The sequence below is a fragment of the Colius striatus genome, chromosome 13 (genome assembly GCF_028858725.1).
Source record: "Colius striatus isolate bColStr4 chromosome 13, bColStr4.1.hap1, whole genome shotgun sequence".
NCBI lineage: Eukaryota > Metazoa > Chordata > Aves > Coliiformes > Coliidae > Colius > Colius striatus.
In genome coordinates, this window is record NC_084771.1 from 16,086,344 (window position 1) to 16,111,583 (window position 25,240).

Below are 25,240 nucleotides of genomic sequence, written 5' to 3' on the forward strand. Positions count from 1 at the left end.
CACTTCAGATTATTTCTGTAGACTGTTCCTACTGGCATCAGAAATTGTATTGTCTCTCATAAAGCATGATTTTTGACTTTTGCTCTAATTTGTTCATGATGTTCTGTGTAACTCTGCTACAGGCAGTCTCCCTTAACCTATAAGTGCTCAGGACTTCTCCTGACATCAGTAGTGAGTATGGATCATATAAAATTATGAGAGAAATGATGCAACTGGTTTTACTTTTATCAACTCGCTTAACCAGGTGGATAGAACAGCTGGACAATACTTGTTTCCAATTGTTTAGGAAGGCGATGTGTTCTGCTTTACATAGCAGTCTCTGATACATTTGCCAGCATTTGGCTCAAGGAATTGTAGCCCTTCAAGGACTTGTAGCCCATTCAGTATAAGCTTTTTTGTCCTATTGATGGAAAATTTACCACTTATCAAAGAAACATTGAAGTTGGAAAATACCTTTAAGATAATCAAGTCCAACCCCTCCCCTCACACTGCCAAGCCCATTGCTAACCCATGGCCCTCAGCATCTCAGCTCCACAGCTTTGCAATATCTCCAGTGATGGGGACTCCACCATCTCCCTGGGCAGCCTGGGACAGGGGCTGACAACCCTCTCATGGAAAAAGTTCTTCCTCATCTCCAATCTAAACCTCCCCTGGTGTCTTAAAATAAATTGGATTCTAAAGCTACCTGATCTAGGTGAACCTGCTTCAGCAGGGAGGTTGGACTAGATGATCTCTAAAGTTCCCTTCCAACCCTACCATTCTATGATATTTGAAAAATGCAGTGCAGTGAAAATGCAGGTGCAGCACATGTTGCTCCTGTCTGATGGCTCATACAATATACTTTTAAATCTGTCATTAAACATAGCTCTGAAAGGTTTATTTTATGTTGCATGAGACCTTTGTATTTCATTTCCCTCTTCCTTTAGATAAAATATATTAGTATTTTGCCACAGATTTCTCTGATGCATTGTCATACTCTGTGATGGAAATAACTGTGAAAAAGGATATGGTTTGTCTTTCATTTCCCTAGATCTAGAGTGACTGGAACCTCTCTCTTTGCCTTCAGTGAGTTTCCAACTGTTCTTTCTTAAAATAACAATATTTTACTTTGTTCTTTAGTTATATCATGTTTTGCATTCCAAATGCTAAGTTAATATTCTGTTAAATTGCATCTTTCCAGCTTTGATCTGGAGTAATTTACTGATGCCTAATCTGCATCATCATTATTCTGGACAACTGAGTGAAAAACTTGAGGATAAATACAATGAACCTACAATTTTCTTGGTAGAATGTGTATTATGAACTACTTAGAAAAATCTGCTGTCATTTCTGGAAGACTTAGTCTAAGCCGATTTTTTTAGGTCTGAAACGTATTGTAGAAGTTAATCAATACACTAGTCAGTGTTAAAAAAACCCTCTGTGCATCTCGTAATAAATGGGAGAAGAGTTAGATTCTCAACTGACTAGTGCCTTTAAATTAAAATTCTCTTTTTCCAAAGTAATTGAACTGACACATTTCCAATGTTAAATTGTTTCAAATGCTGGAGTCTACTATCCACTACTTGCCTTCCCAAGACTTATAAAACCTATCAGCAGTCTCTTGTTGATGTAAGTGCAGCTAATATGTTTATCTCAGTCACACAGATGAGATTTAAAATCAGTGACTCCTGTAAACAACAAGTTCTAATATGACTTAGTATTAATCTGCTGTTCATATAGTATTCAGGAAACATCTTCTTATTATCACTTTATTGACAGGTAAGTTTGCAAGAAAAGCTTCCTCAATAAATACTTCTGCTTTAAAAATATGCCTGCCATTTATGCAAACTATTATTCTGCCACATCTTCACTTAAACAAGAAGCTATAAAGCAGAACTTATGTAACTTGGAGACATGGAAATGAACAACGTGAGTACAGTATCTCCATAGGCAACAAGTTGGAATAGCGTCTAACCTTTAACAGAATGTCAGTACTACAAAGGTGTGATGTACTGTGTCAAATGTGAGTTCAAATAAAGTATCTTCCAGAGGATGATTACCCTTCAGCTACACTTGCTAGCAGTTGTTCAGTAAGGCAGTATTTCATGGTGTGAATAATAGGCTTAAAGCAACTGAATAAATAAGGAATAACCTTATCTAACACAATTACTGTTACACAGGCAGTAGGTTCCTGAACTCTCTATTAGATTTCTTCTGTGTCTTAGTGAGTCATCCAAGTAAAGTACGACAGAACCTGTCAGTACCTCCATACCTAAGCTAGTATTTAAATTAACTCCAACTGTAAGTTTAGAAAAGATCACAAAGACTCTATTCTAAACATAAATGACTATGCTTGATTTTACATGGCTTCCTGCCAAGTTACAAGTTTTTTAAACATTTGTAAACAGATACTTACAAAACTGAACCAGTTCAGGTCAAACAAGGTCAAAGCTGAATGTCCTGAGGAGCTTTTCTGGTCACCATTATGCAAACTGTATGCATTGAGAGCATTCAGCAGGCAAGTACTTTACTGAAGTCTGATTCCACTCTGTAGTTTTACACTTACAAGAGGATTTTTAAATTAAATGTTTCCATGTAAGTTATCATCCCAATTGTAGACAAACCCTTACCTTTCTAAATGTGTTTCATTTCAAAAGGATGTAATGACATTAGGAATATCATGTCTAAGAGTAATGCTACTGAATATATTCCTTGCCTTCTCATTTGCAGTGGAAGCTGTAATGTCCTGTATAATGTTACTGTCTTTTAAATAGACTAAATGATGCCTGAGAGTAGAGATGTGATGCATGACATACAAGAACAGTGTTTAATGTGCTCTACCTCTTTTACAGAAAGGCAACAAATACCTCTTCCCCCTTTACACATTTTTTCCTTCAGTTATTCGGGACTATATTTACTTAACACATTTAAAATATGAGGCTTTAATTACATATTTCTGTAGATTCATTGAGACTGTGGGATTTTACTCCGAAGTAAATGTGAGTACAGGATGAATATCCCTTTTTCTAGGACCCATTTGTTATGGTGGTAATATTCTTGCCTCTGGTTTTAAAGAGGTTACATCTTCAAAAATGACTTTACAGTAAGAATCCTAAAAACAGAGCCTTTATGTCATTATACATACAAATTCTTTGTATTTAGAGTTATATTTTTGGAGGCAGTGAGTTCTTGCTTGTATCAAGGTGAGTTAAATTTGTGTACATATGCATATAGTAGAGGTCATTTTGTTAATGCTGAACAATCTTTTAAGTCTTATTGCTGTATATTCTTACAGATATGAAGTAAATTTTTGCAGTTATTTTTAAAAATTGTTTCATAGTGTATAAAGAGACATACATTACATTGCATATGAGGAATCAAAAAATAAACATTAATTAATGTCATAAAATCTGTCTGTATTCCATCTTCTTTTCCCTAGAACAGAAAAATCCTAGCTAAGAGTGAATTTTATGAGCTCAGTTAAATGCTGATTATTCTTTTCTTGGTACCCAAGGCATCAAGAGCACACTCATCTGACTCTCTAAGCACCATTAAGTCAAGTCCCTATTGCTTCTATGGAGTATTACTAGTGCACATAATTATATCTGCTCAGTGTTTATCAGCAGGGTTCACTCTCAAAATGACTAAGCTCAAAAGTGATGTTACCTGTGGGCTACCTTGTGAAGATACAGCACTGCATCAGTAAAGCTCTTCTCCATCTGTTAGAGGGTGCTTTTAGCTACATATCTTGTTTCACTCTGGAAAAGTACTGTATCTTAATTCACATGCCATTTAGAAACATAACATTCCAAGCAGTGAGAAAGAAACCATTGACTTTGAGCTGAGCATCAGAGTAATAAAGAGGACGATGTAATGCAGTGGTATGTAAAAATTCACAAAGGAAAAAAAAAAAGGAATTCCTGAATTTGATTAGCAGCTTCTTTTCTGACTGACATCATAAGGAATAATTCTTTCTTTAGAGATGTTGCGAGTGTTTTGCTACCAAAAATAGCAGCTAATACATATAATTAATCTGATTTTTCCTTTTGTGATTTACAGATCTCATTGACCTTTGACATTTCCTTTATTTGTACTAATCTTTAAGAATCTGGTTTTCACTTTTCTGAACTTGATGTTTATTTAATTCCCATAAGTTTGAGGTGTATAATATGGGTATTGTACTACACTGCGGGCTGTAGAGCATGATAATGAAAGCAGTGTAATCTCTGAAAGTGATGTGAAACATTCAACTTTCTTTGTAACAAAATTAATTATTTCAGAGCAATTTACTGCTCTGTTACTGTTTTCTCTGAAGCCCAAATAAGAGTAGGTACTGTGCCAAGGAGGATCAACATAATTTTTTTCTGGCCACAGGCTAAGAAGAGTACAAGATAAAACAACTGTTCAGAGCACCAAAGCTAGTTTACATGAAAGCTGTTGAGGATGAAGGTAATACCTAGTTTTCTGCTGGGTAATAGCCAATGTATTTTATAATAATTATTGCTAATCTTCTTGGCTGAATTACCTGATAAGGTAAAAGGACTTTAACAACAGTTTTAATGTATTTCACTGCATATACAACTTAATGTGGAACTGTTTCTCCCAGATTTAATCATAACCCCAAACTTGGGTAGTACCTGTGTGCTACAGGAAGTTAACATAGGCAACTGTCATTTAATTTTCAAGAAAGGTTGAAAAGTACATTTGTATCAAGGGTGGTAAGTATATTTGATCTCTACTGGCTACCTGTGAAAGAAAGTTTTGCAGAGAATTTGCTGTCCCTTAGAGATTTTCCATTTGATAATCATTAGTCGAAATCAAGCTAATGAGAAGTACTTGAAGATAATGGCATAGAACAAACGCTGCTACTTCCAGTTTTGAGAACTTTTTAGGACAAAAACTCAACTCCAGTGAACACATCAGCTCCATGTGTAAGAGTATAATTATTTTTTTCCTACTTTTGCTGCTCTTTAAATGCTATTTTTTTTTTTCTCCAATTCATTTTGAACAACACTATGCTACTGTCAGGTACAAACTGTGTCTTCATTGAGGCCTCCAGAGACTTTCCATGAAAATCTCTGCTCTTTTGTCTTAACTTGGTTTCAGTTATTAGGTTGAACAAGGAAAATTGCCACTATTTTAAGTGTCCATGGAGAGGCTCCAAGAGTTGCTTCAAGCTTTGTTAAGGTCAGATTCTTGTGTAGAATCTGAGAAGTATAACATGCAGATCTCTGTTTAACTACCAGAATTAATTACCTTTTACCAGCAGCTTTAATATCCATTGATAAGCAGTGCATATAATTGGTCTTATAAATTAATAACATATCTGACCCAGCTCTCATCTTAGTCTCTGTAAAGATAACTCGAATCCTCTGTCATGATACAAAGAATGCCACTGATGTGTGCTCTTTGCCACCCTCCAACCACCATTCCTGGCTTTCAGTGCCTTAAACTTGCCTATCTGCAATGATCTAGTAAGCAGAAATAAATGCTATGATGGGTAAGTAGGTTGGAAAGCTAAAGCTACTGTGCACAATTATGTTATGCTTTATACCTAAAATGGTTGTATATGCACTGCATGTCTAGAAAGCTAACTCTAGATAAAACTGATTTGGACTGGAAGACCAGAAGTGTTTTTCATTGCAACTGGATTATATAAATAACACTGAACTATAACACTGAAACTAAAACATCTACGGGACTGAAGAATGATCTCCCTTGGAGAGGATCTTCCATGCAGTTTGGTCTACTGGCATGTATATCTGCATTGGACACAAACAAACTCCACCTGTCTTTACCTTGTATTCATAGAAACAGTTATTAAAGGCACAGATAGTGCAGAGTTTAGTCAGTAAACTGACAGAAACATGCTTCATTATATTTTACCTACAGGTCTATTCACAGTATTGCAGAGTTTAATGAGTTCCAGCTTTTCCTGACTTTCAGTAAAGGCTTATTTAATGAAATAAAAACGACAAGATTAAGAGTAATAAGTTATTAAAAAGTAGCATAACATATCTTTATAGTTAAGGTGAGCTCTGTTTCTATGTAAGAATGTTTACAAAAGAAAAGTTGTCCTTACTTGCAGCATCCATGGTGCAGAGGTCATTAATATGAACCATAAATTTTACAGCAAGTTCGTTGGATTTTTTTTTTTTTTGGTGTTTAGTGTCAGAGTTTACTTGCTTTGTTGGTTTTTTTTTGTTTTTAAATAAATAATTTATGGCTTAGTTTTTAAGGATTTTGACAAACTTAGTAAAATAATTGAAGTACTGAGGTGAAGAAGATACTGTAGACTCTGTTATGGAGGGTTCTACGATTACTGCTTGCATTTTGACACACTGTCACTTTTACTTTACCTGTAAAATAGATGATAGATATCAGAGTTATGTCTTTGCCAGGGCCTGTTCCTAGATAAAATAAAACAATGTGGACTAAAACCATTGATAAAATGCTAGAAGATTATTCTGAATATGGAAGTGCAATTTAAATGGCCTCCATCATGTGATTCCTGTTTCAGTCACCTGTTAAAACTGTTGATGCTGATAAGAATGTGAATCTAACTCTGTAAGTTTTACCATGGCAATTAATTAAAGTAGCTAAATGAAGAATGGACAGTTGCTTATCCTCCATGAACCTTTGAGGAAGTGGAATTTTAAATCTACCAGAGAATTTTTCTTATTGTTGGGAATATTTCCTAAATGAAACAAAGAGAAGTGCTGCTTGTATCATTAAATACATTTAAAGTTTGGCATATTTGGGCAGGAAAATTACGGAGCCTTCCCATCTAGCACCAGTTTTAACTGGACTTGTATTACTATGTCATCTATTACTATGTCATCTCAGTCTCTAAATTGAGTATGATATAAATCAATTGTAGCTAGGAAGATAAAGTGATGATGATACAGAGATAGGTTTCCCTAACACTCTTTGCAGTGTTAACTTTGATTTCAACAGCTGGCTTGAATGTGGTGCCTAAGGACACAAGCATATTCCAAACCATAATGCCTTGCAACAATTGTACTACTACACCGAAGAGCTAAATATTGCAATCTGTACTTCCATATTTCTTAATAATGACTTAATAAGGAAGGCTTACTGCTTCAGCATCCATTTCACTGTTGTCACAGACTTCCTACACATGTACAAATGTGAAATGAGTACTCAGCCCCTTCCATTTGTTTACCTAAAAATAAAGGAAACCCCCCAAACTATTTACTTATTGTTTCTATTTGACAGTACCCTTTCTTTCTATGATTTAAAACTGTAGCCTTCTCTATCTCCTGTAATGAGCATCTCCACAGTGAACTTGCAAAGTTCTGAATTACTTTGACTGAGAGGTACAAGCTGCTTTTCATCTAGGACTGTGACACCTGCTTTCTCATAAGTGAGAGCTACTCCTATTTGATTAGGAGTTTTTTGTTTTGCTGAAGGAAAATACTTCTTTGAAGAGTTTAATCTCCTATACATAAATTTGCATAACCATTTATTTTGCACTCATTTAAAAATATTTTTAAAAAGTATTCTAAAGATCATATGATTAAAGATTACTATATGTAGAAATTTATTCCTCTTGGAAGAAAGATGTTAATTTCCATAGATTCTATTAATTTGGTTTATTGGTGCTTATCTGCATTATAAATCAATTAAACTTATCAAATAGTGCTAAACCATCAACTATTCTAACTGAATTAGTCTACTGTAATGTTGCAGCTGCTGCATTGCTGACCTGTAAATCTCCAAACTGAATATGTAAATGTAGCAACAGGCTTAAATAAGAGAAATATTCATTTGATTTGTAAATGCTTTTATATGCTTAGCTGTTTGGAGTATCTACATGTGCTCGTGCACAGACACTTCTCACAAAGGAAGGGTTACAATTTGGAAGTAGTAAAACTTCCCTGAGGACATGTTTTTAAATCCCTAGTTCGGCCTTCCAATTTGAACACACTTTGTGTGCAAAATCACACTGGAATTGACAAGAAGGTTCCTCTTGGAATTTTATGGTATTTGTTTATTTTGCAGTCACCTTAACAGCATGGAAGACTACCTGATCTTTGTACTGATGTAGCAAAATCAGCAGAAGGGGTTGTGTATGTAATACTATAGTCTAGAACCTTGTAGGTGGTTGTGAAAATAGTATCTTAAAAGATTATAGAGCTATAATTTTAGTCTTAATGTTCCCTAATGCAATTGAACTTCTCCTTGCAAAAAACAGCAAGGTATCTGTTTCTAAATTGGCCTTTTTCATTGTGGTGAAAAAGGGAATGGCAAATTCAGGAATACTCATAACTCTCCATAGCATCAACAAATGATCTTACTTTAAAACTCTGTAACTCTCCAGGAGATGCTTGTAACAGTTATTGGAGAAGAGTAGACCTTTTACCTTCAAGCTGATCTGTGCTTTTTGCTGGAAGCTGAGGTGCTGACTCCTCTTACTTTCAGAGGAACTTCTGTGCCTGAAATTTGAAGTAGAATTCCTGTTTCTAACTTATTTTCAAGAATTCAGTAGACTTCAGCTTCAGTTCTGACCTCAGGATTTTGAGGACTCTGTATATTGAACTAGTATTTAATCATAGAATCATAGAATGGTAGGGTTGGAAGGGACCTCCAGAGATCATCTAGTCCAACCCCCCTGCAGAAGCAGGTTCACCTAGATGAGGTCGCATAGGAACGTGTCCAGGCAGGTCTTGAAGACCTCCAAGACTCCACAGCCCCTCTGGGCAGCCTGTGCTACTGCTCCCTCATCCTCACAGTGAAATAGTTTTTTCTTATATTTATTTGTATTTCTTATACTTTTCATGGTATTGCTTCAGACAGGGATTGTCTTATACAGTTAGTATTTATTTTAAATTTCTTGGCTAGGTTATTCCTGGTTTTGCTTTTATTGTCCCATCTAACAGTCTTTAAGGTAGTAAGGCAGAAGCAGCAACTGCTCTTTCATACTTTAGAGTGACAGAGGCTGAAACTTTCATAAAAAACATAACAAAATAAAATAATGAAAGCATTGAAAATATTGATAAGGATTGCAACTTAGCACATGTTGTTTCTGCCTTTTAGTGTTGTATTGTAGTTGCAGTTTTGCTAAGAAAAGTTAAGAGGCATTTTCAGAGTGTGGGATCAATAATATCTATGGCTGCACATGGAATGGAACTTTTTTGAGCAATAACTGTTTTTTAAAATGACACTGAAAGCTCAAATCTGTATCATTGCTGAGCAGGCTGAAGTGCTTGAGGGCTTCAATTGTCTGCTTTGGAGAAATGCAAGATTTCCAAGAGGTTCTCTACTAAGAGTGTGCTGTAGATAAAAGGTTGTGGTTTGCTTGTAGCTCTGAACACTTTTCACTTTTTATCTGCAAACTGACAATTAATATTTCCAGATTTTGTTAGTATATTCAATCAGTATTTTATTAATATTTTATTATGTAGATCATGATGTGAGAAAATTGCTGTTTGGTTTTTCTTTTAGAGAAAACATTGCCAGGTAAATTTCAGGACAAGTACTTTTATCTCAGGAAAAACTGTGCAGTTAGTTTTAAGTGTGCTGTAGTTTCATGGGTCCTGGTACAAATTGAAGAAGAAATTCAATTTGTAACTGCTCAGCAGTGGTAGTTCATGTCCAAGTAATGATCTGGCATTGAGGCGAGAAGGCCCAGCTGCAGAAGGGATTAAACTGTCTGAAAGCAGGCATGCCAGAGATAGAGCAACTCCTTGTGAGTGAGTGAAGTTTCCTGTGGTGATGAGGTATGAAACAACCACAGTGTTGTCTTCCTGGAATTACAGGGCTCAAGGGCCACCTTTGAGCAGCAGAGCTGGACTAGAGGGTGCACCCAAAACCAAGCTGGTGTGCCCTATGCTGATGCTCACAGAAGTGGTGTTGGCACTGTGTGTATATAAGGAATCTGCTGTGGCACATCTTTGCAGACTCCTTGTAGAACTGCTTATGGACGTAGGACTCAACTGAATGCATTGTTTTGGGTTTTTTTTTTTCTTTTTTAATGTTCAAGCATGAGTTTAATTTGCCTCAAAGGGTACACTAACAATTCCCCAACAAAATAAACATCTGGAAACTGCTGAATTGCTTGGTCTTTTAGTCAGGGTATACCCCAAAGAGTTCTTAGCATAATGCAAACAAAGGGACTCTAGTTTGGATAAATTAAAATTCAACTGGTTCTAGCAGTGTACTTTTCAATCTGTCTCCAAGAATCGCATCTTTCTGTTACAGCAGTAAGAAAAGATTGAGAAATAACCTATTATTCTGTTATATATAGTGATCCCGATGAGAAGACATTAAGGGCATGCAGTCCGTTTTATGGATAATGGTTTTTGTTTTCCTGTCTTTGCTTCAAAGGAAGTTTTTTCAATTGCTGTGAAACTTACCAAATGTTTATTAGTGTTTGATAATAATTTACAATCAAAGGACCTCTGGGCATGGTGTAGTGCAACATCAGCCAGGGGTTGAACAGGTTTCCTTGGACTGTGTCTAGTGCTTTGAGTATCTCCCATGATGGAGACTACATAATCTCTATGCACTACTGCAGTGTTCAAGGACTGCTGAAATAAAAGATCTTTTTACATTTCAGATGGAATTTCAAGTGTTTGCATTTGTAATCATAGGCTCTCATCCTGTTCTATGTATCTGTTGCAAATGTTAAAAAATAACTGTAAAAGGATCTGTAACTTCTCTGTTGTTTTTTTCTTCTCCAGTTTTATAATGTCTCTCCTAATGTGCTCTCTAGCAAACTGGCATTGCCATGTCGGCACAACAGAGATTAAGGCACTTAAGTTGTTAAAGTCTCATATAGTCTTTAAAAATCTATACATCTTTTTTTTCCAAGTTGATGAGGGGAAGCATGGTCAACAAATAAAATGAATGCTGTTGGATAGTACTTCTGCTTTTATGGAGCTGTTGTTATGCTTAATTAAATATTTAAGACCAAAACGTTAAACATGTTTATTTGTTTTAAGGTTATCATAATCTCAACAGTCTCCATTGTACTTCAGTTTATTTATGGATAAATGCATTTTTTTATTTATGATCCATAAGAACTATTAAAAACCAAAAAAGCCAACTCTCCTGAGTTTGGCCGGGGTACGGTGAACTCTCCCCAGCCGCCGCCAGAGGGCGTGGGCAGGCTATTCAATCCCATGTGACATCCCGCTCAGGATATAAGGGCAGCAGCCGGGCCGTGCCGGCGCTGCGGTCGGTGTGGGAACTGCGGCTCTGGCGTCGGGCTGCGCGTCGGGCGGTAAGCAGTTATATCAGGCACTAAGCAGTTATATCGGGCACTGCTCATTTCTCTATGTCCTTTTGCCGTCATTGTAACTGCCTACTCTTGTGGTGTATTAAGTTGTCCTTGTCTCAACCCACAAAGTTCTAGAACTCTCTCTTGATTTTTTTCCTCCCTGTCCTGCTGAGATGGGGAGGAGTGAGTAACTGGGTGGTTTGGTTTTTGTTCAACTAGGGCTAAACTTCCAAGCCATCAAAACTTCAGTACAACAGCTTGTGTATGTCCCAGTCTTGGTCATATTAGCTCAGGCATTGACACTTCTACTTCCAGAAAATCAGCTAAAGGTTTCTTCTTGTTATTCAAGGACCTTAGTGTGCCAGTCTATGGAAATAGTCTCAGCCATATATTGTATGGGAGAGCTGAAGCCTGGCATCATCTTCGGCAAAGTGTTTCATAGCCATTCAAGGACTTCAGTAACAGTTTTCAAGAAAAACTTTCAGATGGAATATTTGAGAGTTGCTACCTGGCTGCTATTAATTTTGCCAAAGAAATGGGCAGGGTAAAAAAACAAACAAACCAAACAAAAACCCCACCTATAAATATCTTTGATTTCTCATTCAGGTAGACTGATCTACAATGTGGGCTTTGTAGATGACAAACTGTTAACAAAAGTTAAACTTCAGAACTCATTGCTTGAGGCCCAAAATGATTATGCAAAGATACGATCAGACTTTCTTGAATGAATTTATTTCCCTTGAAATTTTCAGCTTTGGTAAAACCCAAGGAAGCAGTAAAAATCTGAAGCATGAATTATCATCATGTTTCCTGCATTCAACAGCTTGCTGATCCCACTGTAATCATAGCACAGCTAGGATTCATTTCGGCTTCAGACCTAGTTGAATCAATTGATACTCTCTGGTTGTAAACTTCATCAGTCTTGAAATTCTTTTGACTTTTGTAGCTGAGAATGTTGAATGGCTCTGAAGTGTGTTTCAGCATAGGTATGAAGTGAACCTGAGAAGTTTTGTAGCAAATTTGCAGACTTTCTGACTTTAGGTTAGAATTACAAGGTTTCTGATGCACAATGAGAAGGCTTTGTATAAAAATCTGCAAAACACAATACTTGGATTTTCAGTGAGTACTCATTACATGTATGACAGCATATGTTTTGAATTGTTACATTTTACTGATTTGAGGAGAACTGTTTTGTTTGATCTTCAGAAAGCAATGGAAACACTTGAATGACTTTGTTGATAAAACAATCCTTAGCAGTCCTTAAATTTACTAGCTCTGTAGCCAAGTTACTCTCTCCAGATGTGACTGCTTCTTCTAGAGCAGGAAGATTCTCCTGGTGTTCTAAACTAGTATAGATGTGACTATGGCTTGTATAGGTAGGAGTTTAAGTTCCAGTCTGTTCTGCTAGAAAATGCACATGATTAAACTAGCCATGAACAAAAAGTTGGACTTTCTGTTACTCTTCTGAGGTTGTTAACAGTTCTGAGTGTTTGTCTTTTGCTTTCATGTGGACAAGTTCTATCCTGTCCCTGATAATTTCCTATTTTAAAGAATTTTTCTTAATGTTCTTTAAGATTTCTTCCCAGGCATCTCTTCCAACATCTCTTCTGGGATCTTCCTATCTGAAACTGTAGTGAAAATTCACTTGATTATGGTATGAGGTATACTAATACATAGCAGAATCTTAGAAACTAATGCCTAAAGGGAGAAAAACAAACAAGCAAACCTGAAAACCATATTCAAACTTACTATGCTTGTCCTGAATTTTTTCTTTCTAATTTTTCATCAGGAAGTATCTTTTTTTCCCCATCAGAATGCTGTCTTTTTGTCTTCTCAATGCTAAGACTTTTTTAGAGTAACATGCACTTATTTAAAGCTGGCTACTGAAGTATTTGGATTCATCAGCTCTGGTTTCCAATTTTATGAATACTACAATTATACAAACCCATAATACTAGATTCAGTATGGCAATAGTCACCAATGGAGAGAACTGTGTTGCTCTGGAGACAGGCTTCCTGTCTTCTTTTCTCTTTTATATTACCTCTTTAAATGAGATGTTGCATTTCAGAGGATGAATGTGGTAAAATGTTTCTTTGTGTATTCCCCTGGTTGTTAATAAAATAAATAAGATCAGCGCATTTTTCAGCAAAGTCTCATCTTTTGTTTTTATTCTACTGTATTAGTTGGAGTGTGGTTTTTGTTTCAGTACTCTATCAGACTGCTTTTATATCTATCTTTTCTATCTTTTATCTGTCTTTTAATAAAGAAAGACAAGGATATGGTTATCATGGTGATACACTATTGGAATAGTATAACAAATGGGATCTTAATGGGAAGTTGGGAACACTGATGATTTATGGCTTTCTATAGCACTCATTAGGCATACACATCAATGTGTAACATCCCATAAATTATATTACATGCTATAAAAAGCCATAAATTGTCATTTTTTGTATGAATTATTGCCATTAAGGACTTCTGTTCCCTGCTGCTAGCATGAGTTTCTATGGCTTCCTTACCAATTCCTTGACTAATGATTTCAGCAACTGCAGGATGGAGACCAAGAGATCCAGTGGCTGATTAGGTAGCATAATTGCCTTAAAGCTGTTAAGTCAGAGGTTAAACTACTTTATAGAGAAAATATAATCTACTTGCCAGTAACATCCTTAACACTGAGCATTTCTGAATATCATTCAGTCCAACTGTATTATTTTTCTTCACTATTGTTAATATCTGTCTACTGAAAACCAAAAATGCTTTTAAAATAATGATGCCAGTTTGTACTGAACTGTCAGCTGCAGTAGAATGAAGATAAGCTAAATCCTGTGGAGCAATTCTGTCTCTCTTGTTGATCTGCCCATCACAGAATTTGCAGCCATATCTCAGAAGAGCTATTGCTAATATTACTACATATACTGTAGTAAATTGTAATATTTTTAAGTGATGAGCCATCAAAACCCTGGGTGGTGTGTCTCGCTCCGTATTACAAATCAACTTAAATAGAGCTAAATAAGGTGAGGGAATTGCAGGTAGTACTGTCAGGCTTTTATGCAGCACTGATGTGGTATTTGGTTTCAGGGAAAGTATTGTGTTCTTCCGAGCTGTGGTGGTTATTTCTAACTCTGTGTAGAGATTCATGCAGGAGGAAGACAAAAAAACCCATGTATCGAAATTTCCTTCTAATTTTAGACACCTTTGGGTGTCTTTTGTTTGAAAAGTGAGTACTACCTTTCAGGCTGCTGGTTGTAAAATGTCATTATGAAACTAGCCACTGCAGCTTGCAAGTGCAATGCAAAACTAAAATAATTTATCATGGCTTTCCCGAGAAAATTGTTTTCCTCCTGAAAATAATTCTCTGGAATAGTTATGTACCATGGATTTAAGGGTACACCTTTTGCCACGCCTTCATTAAACCATAGTTTAGCAAGTATCCTTCCTCATCTAACTTCTTCCAATTCAGGATATTGAAGAGAGAGAGATCTATCTCTCTAGAAAGCACTTTGGTAATCTTGTTTTAGTCATGATGAAAAGTATAATACTCATAAAAATCAATTTGAACATTTTGCTAGCCAGTTTTGTTGCATTATAAGGGAAGCTTTTTGTATTCCTCCATCCCCCCCATCCCTTGCTTTGCTGATAAGAGCACATTTCTAGCTAAATCATGCCCCCTAGTGAGTCAGATTTGTGGGATTATAAAGCTTATAACGTGGATTTTTTTACCCTGTTTTATGTAGCTTGGAGAATTAATCAAGTATAGTTCATATGAATATCTAATTTATACTTTTTCCCAGGTGAGAGATGGGTCAGTATTTTTGTATCTGTAGTTAATTCCTGAAGCTGACACGCTTTTCAGGAAAATGAAGCAGTGTTATTTGTATTTTGTAATCCTTATGTAGCAACAGTTTAAGAGCTATCAATTGCATGGCCTTGCATCCGCACCCACATCTCTGGTGGTTTGCATTTCCTGCCCTGACCTGTTTCTCTGTTGGAAAGGATGGCACATACTTTGCTAATTCACACCCCACTCTCTGAGTCCTTTCAGTTTAAAGCCCTCTTTATCAATCAGTCAATATATTGTGATTTGGTTACATCAGGATACATCATCTGATGTTTTAAAATGGCAATACGTTTTTTTATTGTGAGTGAATGGAAAGAAGTACTATTGTTATATCTGACTGCAGTTAGGATTTGGAAACAGGCAGGTGTGGAACTTTCTCATCTGTGACAAAGTGTCTGCATATCCTCTGTGTCAAACTTCGTAGCAGTGGAAAATGAACACTAACAGTTTACAAGGCTATTTGTAAATAGTAAAAGTATGATATCTGAAAGAGTCTTGTGTCTGTGAACCAGATTGTTCCAAGTAACATTAGGCCAAATTTAAGAACAAAATGGATACATGTGTTAATCCCTGGTAAAGTTTATTCAGTTTATACTAGGAAGCCTTATATGCAATCTACAGACAGAGCTGTTAGGTTGGTTGAGTGAGAACTTCTGTTTTGGGGACTCTGCTCAATGAAATTTATTGTATTGTTGTTCTACTTTTTCTCCTGCTTCCTATTTACTGTGTTTCCAACCATGTCGTCATGCTCAATGTCTGTTGTGGAGTAACAGATGTGTTCTTCCACTTTTGCACAAAGTAACTGCAGCTGATGCTTAATCAGAAATGTCTAAGAAGATATTATAAAATTGAGATGATATAAATTACTTGAAAATTATCACACACTTGAAATATACACATTGAATTTATTTGTTTTGAATTGATGAATTGTTTATGGGACACACACATACATCTTCTTTTGTTCCAAAATGAATGGGTAGAAAAATTTGTAAACACTGGCTGAAAAAGTTCTTTCCATTTCTACTCAGCTGCCCTGAGCTAATAGTCAACTGTGTCTGAATGAAAATAAATCAGTTGTGCTACTTGTTAAAACTAGCTTGATTGTTGTCTTCCACTTGGAAGGATATTACAAAGCTTTCATCTTCCAGTGGTTAAAAAATGTTCTCATTTCTCCCATGAATTAATTTTAACTGTGTTTGTCTGCCTGACTTAGGATGTAATAAGATCTTTTACTAAAATATCCAAAACTAAAAGTTCTTCTTAAAAGCAAATATTTGTTTTTATTGAGAGCCCAAGTCATCTATGGCAGGAAGTGTGGTAATATCTTGTTGGAATGTGAGACCTCTGTCTCAGTAAGAAATCCGTTCTTATTTTCTCATCACTGTCAGATGTTGGCAAGACATTGCAAGTAAAACATTTTAGTAAAAGGAGTAGTTACATCAAAATAAGATTGTCCTAGATGAGGGAGTCTGGACCAAGATTTGATGTCACATTTTGTAAATACGTTGTATCAAAGATGGATGAAAGAAATCAGCTGTGTAATGTAACAGTATGTCAAAGTAGGACCCTGGAGAAGGACATTCCATTCATGGCTAGTTACAGATAAGTAATCCTGGCTTTGTCTTTGCTTATTGACTTTTAAAGAAAGAGTACTTGATACCAGGTTTTCAAACTGGTGTTAATTTTAAATGTCTGAAATCAAGAACTAATCTTATTTCATATTTAAATTTTGCTTTCATTCTGCCTTCAATCTCAAAGGTTGATTATGGATACAGGTCTCTGTCCTTTTGTCCTTCCACAGCTAGAAACACTTGCTGCAAAGGATTCTTACAGGTTTAAGATATTCCAGTTGTCATTCTGCTTCTCCAAAAGAGACTGCAGTAAGGACAGTGTGTCATTACTACTTGCTGTGGAACAAGTATTTTCATCTGGTAGCTCAGTGGAAACTAGAGACTGATCATCTTGTGCAGGTGTAGCTTTTTAGGTTACATGACAAAAAATGCAGCCTGGTGTGAAAACTGAGCTGCTAAATTTATGAAACACTTACCGATATCTCCAAGGGTCTTCTGAAGCTGTTAGTGCCGTATGCTATCAAGAATACCTAAAATAACTTTTTATTGGAAATTTGTGAAATTTCTCTGTATCTATAGCAGCATGTAGAAGTTAAAATGAGAACCACATAGTGCAAATTCATTGCTACTACAACATGTAATAAAATTTTATTCTGAGAAAATGAAATATCTTTAAAAAATGTGAGTAGAATATTGTTGATTTCTAAGGAAGCCTTTTAAAGAAAGGATACTGATGGGGGCAGCAATAGTATTTTGAAGCAATGTCATGTCTTTTTACTGTGAAACAATTGACATGTGATTTTAAGTAGATAGTTAAGTGAATCATTTAATCTACATGTAACTGTGTGGATGTTTGTCAGACCAGTTGTATTTTCTTCCCTAAATTATCATCCTAACATCTCCTGCTGAAATCTGTTGTCTTTCTCTCTCTACACCCAGCTGTTAAATCCATAAATGGGTGTAAGCCACCCTGCTGGCTTTGTGTATTCAAAGGAGAAGGCAGCAGTGGCGGTGGCAAAAGACTGCCTATAGTAATTACCTCTATTCTTATTTTCTATTTTTTTCTCATGCCCTCAAGATCTTGAAAGTTAAAATGTCGTGTGATATAGGTATAACTAAATTGGCATACATTGTGTGAACTAGCATGTGTGGATTCTGAAATGAAATGCTGTACTGCTGCTATATACTTCCAAATGGGATTGTAATGAAATTTTAAAATGTTTGTGAGAGCTTTGTTTTTCCTGGCATCTTCTTTTCAAAAGAACCTTTTTGTTTGGTTGATCTATGAGATAAATATTCTTGGTGTAGACTTCTTGTTAATTTTCTTTTAATGTATTGTTATTGCGTGATTCATGCAAACCCACTTGAGTGATTGCTAACATTTTCTAAATACCCATGGTTGTCATAATTCCTAGGCAATATCTTTGTGGAATTTTTAATAACATGTGGCTGGTATGACTTCAAGGATTAACATTGTACAAAAAAATAAGCTGTGAAGCTGTATAATTACTTGAGCACTTTATGACTCTTCCAATCAGCAAGTAATTAAAAAATAAAAAGTTGGTGGACACGCTTCAAGGGAATAACAAGGTTGACAAGACTACATTGTTTGCCTTCAGCAAGGTAATTCGCTAACAAAGTGCTGCGTGTCAGACCTTTGCTGCTTCTTTTGACCTCTATGTAGAAAGTTTGAGAGAATCAAAATAAATCTCAGAACAGCAGTTAAGAGAGGAGTAGAAACAGGTAGTTCATGTGAGTCAATAGGCCTAATGCTGAAAGTAGCAATGATTGCAGAGAAGATAAACTAAAAACCAGCATCCATTCTGGAGACAATCTGGAAATAGTACTGATAGAAAAATTCCCATTGGCAAGATGTAATCACTTTTTGAATATAGAAGTGGGGGGAAAAATCAACTGGTGAAACTTACTGAGTCTTTCTGAATAAGTTTTTTCTTGAAAATGTTTAATGACAATACAGTTACTTGAATTTTATTTTTTTAAATATTTGTAGAATAATATTGAAGAATAGTTTTTAAATAATAAATATTTAATAGTGAGAATTCAATTTTTACATACCAGTGGTGTGACATTCTAGAATTTGCATAACAAAATTTCTGGGTTGCCTACTTTTATCACAAGCGAAAAATAGGTTAGTGATAGTATAGAAATAAGGAAGGAAAAAAGAAATTATATGTTTCCATCATCATTCCAGTCCAGACAGCAGAATTTTATGCACAAATGTTCTGAAAAGTGGAAGCAGATGTAGAAAGTAGTTCAGCCAGAATAAAGTCTTATTAATGAACATGTAAAATTCAGCCCATTGGCGAACTGGTAGTGAAACATTTTATCAATTATTTCTGCGGGCTGTAACCTATAAAGCAGCCTGTATCTGGAAATGAGGTTGAATATATTTTTTCCCTCTCCCTTAGTATTATGTGTGCATATTCTTTATTTTTGTTTCCACATTTAGAGATACAGTGTCTTTTGAATTATTATCAAGATGGCTATTTACTAATTCACTGAAAAGCTATACTGTTTAACTTTAAACATCCTGATCTGAGTCTAATAGTTATCTTACGCTTTGCACACGCAGAACTGCTTAACTTTCCAGTTCTTTCTTCTGCTGCAGTGCTTCAGGAGACAAACAAAGTTATGCTTTAAATAAAGCACAAATGTTTTTACTGACACTACTCAGAATAATTCTAGGTAAAATGTCAAGTGATTGTCACCTTTAGTGTGCATAGCTCTGTAGTGAGCAGGATTTCCTCACTGAAAGCTTAGTTTAGTAAACTGACTGAGTCAATAAAGTGGTTTAGAGTTAGATGTCTTACTACTTATTCTTCTCACTTCAGTGGTTTTTTTTTGTCAGCATCATCTGTGGTTTCTCATATCAAAACAATTATATTTCCAGTTCATAATCCATAACGATTTCAAGACTTGATAGGCACCTAGATGCTGTGGCACCAAAGGCCATTTTGTGTTAGAGTTACCAGGTGGTATATGGGATCAACAGCTGTGGCACTGACAATGGGAACAGCTTATAGGTTTGGTTATAGTTTTTTGTCTTTGGTTTTGATGGTGTTTTTTTTTGTGTTTTTTTTTTTCCTTTTTCCTGTAGGAAGTTTGTTGTTTTTGTTGTTGTTTTGCTTGTAAGACAAAACAGTAATGATCATAGTCATGTCACTGTGGGTGATGCTAAAAGCTGTGGCAAGCTGCGTGATGAGGATCTCTGGCCTCACAGGTGTAGTGCTAGAAGAGTCCATGGTTGCCCTGTCAAAGAACTGGTAGAGTCAAGAGTTTTATTTCTGAGACCACTAACTGGAATATATACAAGACAGATAAACCCTCCCTAAGCCACATATCCTTATAAATAACATGAACAAACAGCATGAAGAAATTAACGATATTGAATGCACGTGTACCATTAAACTTTATATATCTGTTCTGTCCTCGGAATTCTTTGGGCTTTGCTGGCCTAATAAACAGTTTATATATAGTTTTGACCATACAAAGACTGTTTTAAATCAGAACAAATCAGCTCATTTTGCAGCCAGCCCAACTACTAACTTGAAGCTTTGTGCAATTCTGAGGAAATTCATGTTTTTTTAACAAGTGGCAGAGAGCCACAGGGGTTGTTTGGTGCTTCCACGGGTACAACTATTACTGACTTAGCCTTCCAGCTTTTTCTTGCACTTTTCTGGACATGTCTAAGGGATTCGTCTAAAAACAGTCACCCTGATATGAGCTTAAAATGAAATATTTGTTGTAGAAAATGTCAAATTCTGAAATAGTTCTTTTTCTTTCAGGTGGATCAGTGACTTAAAAGTCTATTTCTTAGGTTTCCACTGGTGAACAGAATATCAGAAATTTTGTAGACAGCATGAATTTCTTACTATGTATGACATTATCCACATCAATCACAGCTTCAGTAAGCATTTTACAATTTTTAATCAAAGCCCAGAATGTCACAAAAGAATTGAGTTTGCTGCCGATTGTTTATTTATTTTAATGAAAGATAGGCAAGTTGCAGTTGGGATGCAAATTTGCACACCAATATTTTTCTTCTCTTCTGTAAAGAAGAAAGAGCAAATTCTATTTGCATAATGAAAATTTTGAAATAACATAAAATCAATGCTTAGCTGTTCATTGCAAGTTTGGCTGCGGGGAGGGTGACAGTCATCGAATACTGGACTAAAAATATAGCTGTCCTAAACAGCTTGGAGGAGGAAGGAGGAGCAGTAGGCTTTACTGGACAGTGATACTATGGGAATACCTGTCAAAATATATTGATTGTTTCTGTACAGCTACTTCAAAGGATTTCTACTCCACAGAATCAATAACAGCTGTTCATCAATCTTAGCAAGTTAAAATGACAACCAGAAGTTTTTAAAGTTGGCGATTTATGCTTTAAAATTATACCCAAATTAGTCTTCTGTATTTCTACATAATAGAAAGATACATTTTTAAATAAGAATGTGCCCCCTTTTCTTTAGGAAGTCAGCTTATTTAGTTTTGTGTCGTCAGCTTTTCCTGATGCAGTTTTGTGAGTTTGGAGATGTTAGTGCATTTAGTGTTTGCTAATTGTTCAGTGTAGAATGTTCATCTCCTGTGGGTCTTTGTACATCAATATTTAGCTGCACTTTAAAATATTGAGTTAATGTGGTAAATTGATACATTTTGTACTAGTTTGCAGTAATTAAAGTGAGTTAATTGAGCTGCTGTAGTGTTTGTGCAAAGTATAATAGTGTATTAGTACTTAATAGCTTTACCACTCAGTTTTCGTGATTCTACAGTAGTAATTGGATACCTACATACACAGTTAAAGTGTTTACTTATTTTTCCTTTTGATAGCCTAACATTTTAATAATATTCTTTTGAGTCCAGTTTCTTCTGCTCCCTGGCACTTGCTCATGGTGCACAAACAAGAAATATGTATGTATATGCTTTATACATATGAAATCATTGTGTTTTTTACTTGTGAAGGAGTAGTGTCATAAATGCATTTTTGGTACTAATGTAAATAATATGGTCACAAGCTATTTTCCTTGAGTGACTCCTTCATGTGTAGCTTTCCTAGTAGGAACCAGCTTAGTGAAAAGATGCTAGTTTAACTCAGCATCATGTCTGGTTATGATTTCTTCTCTTCGTTTTTCTCTATTTGTTACTGTGTTCCAGCCCCCTGATTACCTTTGTGGTCCCTACTGAAAACTCTGCAGTGTGTCAGTGTCCATCTTAAACTGTGGGCTCTGAAACTGGCCACATGACTGCAGACAGGTCTCATGGGTGCAAACAGGAAGAGTAATGACTTCCTTCTGCTTGGTAGCCACACTAATACAGCCTGGCATGTGTTTCCATTCTTCACTACAGAGCCACTGATGACTTATGTTCAACTTGTCTACCAAGACTGTCAAGACTCTTGAAAGTTGTTCTTTAGCCAGTTACTGCCTAGCCTGTGATACTGTATGAGGCTACACCATGCTAGATGTTGAGTTCTACATTTGCCTTTTCTCCAATTTCATGACATTCTTTTCAGCTGATTTCTCCAGTCTATCAGGTTTCCTCTGAATAGCAGTTCTACTCTCCAGTGTATTGACCACTGCCATAAAGTTGAGTGCACTCTCTCCTGCTGTCCAGGTTGTTAACAAAGCTGTTGAACAGTCTCAGCCTTGATCCTCAAGGGATGCCAGTGGTACTTGATTGGCAGTTGGACTTCAAACTGCTGGTAACAACCCTTTGATTCTACCAGTCTGGACAACTTTCCATGCCTGTCATAGTCCACTTATTTAGTCCATTATCTCACAAATTTGACCGTAGGACTACCACAGGTAATCCTATAAGTAATCTTTCTGACGTTATTATCAAAATGGTGTGTCAGTATTCTTCACTATTTAACTAAACTAATATTTAAATATTAGTTATTTAAACATTTAAAGTTTTAGAACATAGTTATTTATACCCAGAAAAGCAGCAGAAGTTTCTATGTAGAAAATTTGACTTTCTCAGCAAAGAAAAAGTTTATTTTGTGTAATTATATCTCTGTAAGGGAGGAAAAGAAAAAAAGTCTTTGAAGTCTCTGCATAAATCAATCTCCATAAAAGTTCAATAAATATACCACCTTGCTTTTTAATTTTGTGGAATCACATGGAAAAATACAGAATGTCTGGTAGCTCAACAAGTTCTAAGGTATGTCTTCTTGCATTAGTGAACTTCTTCAAGCTGTGCAGCAAGTTTGGAAAGAAAAGTAAAAGTGAAATGCTAAATCTTTTTGAGGATCCAGATGTGATTTGTAAGATATTTCTGAATAGAGAAAACAAGTAAGGGGAGCTTTCTGGAACTATTAAACAGGGTAGTTACAAAAGTATAGTTCTATGCCAGGCTTTTTTCCAGATTTTAAGTAACAGGTGAAACAGCAGATGACTTCAGTGCTATGACTGAAAGTTTTTACATTTCTACCATGAACTCAGATAGTCCATCAGATGTAATATTTATTTTCTGTCGTTTAGAAGAAAAAGCTAACATGTTATTGATTTGGATCTAGCATACCACTACTGCTGAACTGAAAGACAGCCAAAATTAAGTCACATCTTGGCTGAAATAGTTTTGACCTTACTGTCCTATTCCATTGCCTATAAGCCTTGCAATCATTTGTCATCCTTTATGATTTTGTCTTTTTTTTTTTTTTCTTATTGCAAAAATGTTTCCACACCACTTGCTTTACAGAATAGTTGAAAATTAGGGCTTTAAAAATTATGAAGAGAAAAAAAATGGAGGAGGGAGGTGGCATAAATGAGTCAAAAGTTTAAAAAACTTTTTGCATATAGCATAGTGCTATACATCTGGGTCGTTCAAGTTGTACTTCAGTTCAGAAATAGATCTGAAGTTTCTGTTCTGTACTTTGTTCTCGTTAGTTGGTATTTATTTTCCCAAATTTATTTGTGCAGTCACAATAAAGTGATCTAATGTACACAGTAAGCATCTAATAGCAAGCTGTCTGAAGATTATCATAGCAAAATATCAGTTCCTTTCTCAGGAAGGTACTGTGAATCAACAGTGATACAGGAAGGTAGGTCTGACAAATGACCGTGGTTTCAATTTGTCTAGGAAACAACATTTCCTGTATATTGTTAATTCTTTTAAGCATTCTGGCTTAGGGGCTAGGAATAAGACACACTTTTCTTGTGCAGTTTCTTGTTTTATTCTTCTGAGTGGCCTTAGACAAAGAATAGGGTTTCTCTAACCAAGATTTTTCTGTTTCACTTATCACATAAAATATGAGAACCACTATCTGAAAAGTTTATCTGGGGATTTTAACTTGCTGTAATTCATAGTTTCAGAAACTATATTCTCAAACTGCAATTTTAACATTAAGTCGTGCTGTAAGTAGAAGTGAAGTATGGTTTTGAAGATGAATGACTAAATGAAGATTATGGGTCTATACTCTCACTGTTTAGGGACTTAAAAATACTGCTTCTATTTACTTCTTACCCTTTATTTTTTTTCTTCCCTTCAAATTCTGTTACTGGCACACAGTGTGAAACTCAGTGTATCAGAATGCACATTTCTTTTTTTGGGGGCTTTTTTATTTTTTTTTCACCCCAAATATACCTTAGTGAAAATAAATCTCAACCCACTGAATAAGTAACTAACTAAAAGGAAGAGCATATTTAAGCATCAAACCTTTCTATAGGCCTATCAATGTCAGTTACATCCATTTAAATGTGTGAAGCACATCAAAAGCTTTCATTAGTGCTTTAGGTCACACAGTATAATTCTTTTCTGATTAGTAAGATTAGATGCCTGTTGTCAGATGCTGATGAAGTAGAAAACTGTTTCAAACCACAGAAAGATCATCTGAATTAGTGAATTCCTCATTGGGAATTTGTGTCTGTAGGGTATGAATTAATAGTTTCTTGACAGCTCACACAACTACATTCTGTCTGTGTCATAGGTACTACTGAAAAATGGTTGCCAGTGCAGTTGGTTTGAGTACAAAGCCACTGTGCAAAACACAGCAGTCCATTCCAGCCTTGCTCAAACATTAAGCATGCTGCTTCTACTGACACAATGAAACAAGGCTTTTAACTGGCATGGTGCAACGTTGTCCTACGGGGATGAGGTTTAGTGTTAACATTGGGTTCAACATGTGTGTGATAATGTTGTACAACCTCTAGATTTATAAATATTAAATTCTCATTGTAAAAACTTTCTAGTTTATTCTTAGAATTTCTCTGAATGAAAAGCATTTTTTTTCTGAAAGGTTGCAGCAGTGATGACTGGGGCCTTATTCACATAAAAGTCTTATACTTGTGAACTTAAAGCATTTATCTCAGGAGAAGAGTTACTGTCTTCATTTGGAAAATAACTCTGGATTTTGTGGATTTTTGTGTGTGTTTAACTAAGACTGCAAAGAAAATAGGCAAATCATCTTGTTGATGAAGATGAAGCTCACCTTATAAGGCAACAGAATGTTACCCAGGACAGGATTTGGCATAACTTCTGAAAGAACAGCATTTGCTAGAGCTTTTTTGAATTTGGCATCAGTGCTTCTGTATTGTGGCTGATGGAAGCCTAAGCATCTGCCTGGAGCATTCATTGGACCACACGTTT